Here is a 3414-nt window from a genome sequence, read left to right on the forward strand (position 1 = left end):
CCCCATTCCCCCCCGTTTACTCTCGGAGCGCTTGTTGTTTCCACCCCACACCTGTGAACACCGGGAACTCGGTTGGGAAACGATGTTCCAAGAACTTCCGTAAGATGCTCCGATAAAAGCAGTGTCTGCTGCTCTGTTCTAGTCCACGGCCGTCCTCCACCCGTGAAGGCTGAGAGGATGAGGAGCTGGGATTTTCCGGGCTCCCTGCCTGTCTCCCTGGCACCCAGTTTGGATGTGGGAGGAAGCGATGATGCTTCCAGCCACCCTGGGGGTGGCAGCCCCACAGACTTTACCGTTAACCAGTCGGTGAGGACGGCTTGGCCACCCCGGACCAGAAAGGCCAGCCCCACATGCACATGTGCCGCCTATGGTGACAGCGCGTTCTAGCACGGAGGTGCTTCCTTACAGCAGTATCCGGAGATGCATTTTCTCCAAGTGTCACGGCTGAATTCAAAACGTGTTCCCCAACTCGCTCCTGCTGTCTGCAGCTCTGTCCTTCTCCAAACTCACATTTGGGGCTAAGGGTCAGCCATGGAAACTTCCAATCTGCCTCTTATGAGGTGTCAGCCGCGAAAACATGGGAGCGCTCCAAGGAAAGTGACTTTCCGGGCCTAGCTCAGCGCCTCTGCTGCCAGGATGCGGAATTAGAGGAGGCGCTGGCTGTCCCCACCGCGCGGGAACACGGAACCCCCCCCCCCCATCTCCCCAAGGGCGCACGGCGTTGTCATCGGGGCACGCACTCGTGCTAGTTCTTTTTGGCTTGTTATTCTGCCAATTGCTGCACCCATTCACGCTGACTTTATGTTTGGTGTGCCTGTTGTGACAGCAAACCCTGAGGCTGCTGTGGCTGTTTTCTGAAAATGGCTGGTACCGGCCCAGAATGCAGACCCAGGATAAAGGCACGTCCGCCCGGGGGTTTGTGGGCGCCCGCAGCTGCGCAGGGATCCTGCCCGCGGAGCGGAGCGTCTCTGGGTCTCGCGGAAAAAGCTCGCTTCTTCCCCTTTCTGGAGTATTGCTTTGAACATTAGTAAGTTCCCTCCCCGCTCCCTATCTTTTGTTGGCAAACTGTAAAAAATGCAAATGATCCAGAAAAGAAGTAATTTTAGAAGGTTGCGGCGGTTTTGCTGTATTCACCAGACAGGGCGGGCGCATTAGGGTGGGTGTCTGCACAGTCACCGCGGGGAAGGCAGACGCAGACGCATCAGACCTGCAGACACGAGCCATCACTCAGCCGTGGAGGCAAACAGACCACTTCACAGTGCGCTCTGCACCCAAACTCCTTGGAGAGCCCGCCTACGTTACCCCTTTTGGAAGGTCACAGGGCACCTTAGCCGTTAAACCTGAGGAACGACCGTCGCCTGCAGATTTCCCCAATTCACCCTCCGAGCGCTTTTCCCACCGACACCTGTTCACAGCGGGGATCCGGCGAGGCTCTGCTGTCATAAGCTCTGGGACTTCCGGCCGCCGGCCCCGCTGGCGGAACTGGGTCAGATTTGGAGCTCGTCACGGCCAGCATCAGAGCCCTTCATTCCTGGTGACGCTCAAAATGTCAAACAGGACGCCGGCCAGAGACCCTGCCAGCCTTGCCCAGCGCCGCTGCCTCGCCCTCACGGCTCTCGGCTCCCACCTGCGGCCAGGAGTGGCCGGACGCGGTTGAGGCGAGGGAATGAGCTTCGTGTCACCCTCACCAGGCACACGGTGCCCCATCTAAGAGGCAAGTCCACGGAGGCCCCAGGACAGCACATGGGGCTCCGTTGTGACAATGAGACACGGCACCTCGGTCGGTGGGGCTTCTGGGAAACACGTTTTCCAGCTAAAAAGACAAAGCCAGTTAAGGAAAAAAGTCTTCCTACACCTTTGCTTTCCTCCTGCCTCGACTGCTTTTGTGGGCTGATGGCTGGTGGCCTGGCAGGGAGGTGACCCTGTGACCAGGAGGTGGCAGGCCTGGATGGCAGCCACAGGCCGAGGATGGGGCAGGGGCGCTGCCGCTTCTCTCCGAGGGCTCCGTGCCGTGGGCTGTGCGCCGTGGGCTGTTCCGAGGGCTCCGTGCCGTGGGCTGTGCGCCGTGGGCTGTTCCGAGGGCTCCGTGCCGTGGGCTGTGCGCCGTGGGCTGTGCGCCGAGGGCTCTGTTCCGAGGGTTCTGCAGGGCTCCGTGCCGTTTGTACACGTTGGTCTTGGACGGTGGCTGCCGCACACTTTGTCTTCAGGTTTATTGGGCGGGGGGTGGGGGGGTGGCGGTTGAGCACCTGGCAGCGTGGCCGCCAGCTGGGAAGAGCCTCTAGCAAGCTTTGTGGCTGGTCGTGAGCTGGGATGGGTGTGAGGACAGAGCAAGGGCGGCTGCTTAGAAAAGCACAGCCTCCCCAGGAGAGGCCCGGCCTGCCCTCCGTGGTCCCACAGGGTCCCTGCTGGGCGTCTCCAAGGCCTTTCTGCAAATGCCACCCAAGCTCCTTGCTCCCTCCCTGCCCACAGCCAGCCCCTCAGCTCTGTCTCTAAACCACACCCCACACCCACCGCTCCCAGGGCCACCGTCCTGGCTCTCACCCCCCCAACCCCCCGTCCTCTCCCCTCCACAGCCCAGAGACTGGCATCCGTGCCTCGGGCCCTTCCCACAGCACAGCCTCCCCTGCAGGTGGAATAAAATCTAGACCTTTCCCTCGGCCATGGAGGTGGATTCTCACAGCCTCCCTGCCAACCCAGCCACCAGACTCCAGGTGCGTATGGCCTGCACATCCGTCACCTGGCCCAGCGGGACAGGGCTAGGTCGCAGGGGACAGAGCCGTGCTCCGAGGGGAGGGCTGTCCTGAGGCTGCACAGCGTCCCTCCCCCAGGGACAGACTGCAGGTGGGGAGGGCTCCTCGCAGCCGGACCGTCCGAGGAGGGACACGAGCACCTCGTGTCTCTCGGAAGCTCGGAATCCATGGACAGAGAGTTCCTTCAGGAGCCAAGGGGGGCCAGAAGGCAGGCCTTGCCCCACTGGAAGGCCCAGAGGCCTGACCTAGAAGTGCCAGGTGGCCCTGGCCTGTTTGGCTCAGTGGATAGAGCGTCGGCCTGTGGACTGAAGGGTCCCGGGTTTCATTCCAGTCAAGGGCACATGCCAGGGTCATGGGCTTAATCCCCAGTAGGGGGCGTGCAGGAGGCAGCCGATCAATGGTTCTCATTATTGATGTTTCTATCTCTTCTCCTTCTCCCTTCCTCTCTGAAATCAATAAAAATATATATAGTTTTAGAAAGTTCCAGGCCCCTTTTGGCCCACGACCCCACACCTCAGGTCCGGGAAGCCAAAAAAGGCTCCACGCGGAGACTGTTCTAGCTCAGTCTGAACCCGCAGCCCTGCCTGGGGCACTTTGGACAGCAACAGTGGGAGCTCAGTGTCAGGTACATGGGCTCCTGTGCTCGTCTGTTCATTCATGCTCC

This window comes from Myotis lucifugus, unplaced genomic scaffold (genome assembly GCF_000147115.1).
Source record: "Myotis lucifugus unplaced genomic scaffold, Myoluc2.0 scaffold_125, whole genome shotgun sequence".
Taxonomy (NCBI): Eukaryota; Metazoa; Chordata; class Mammalia; order Chiroptera; family Vespertilionidae; genus Myotis; species Myotis lucifugus.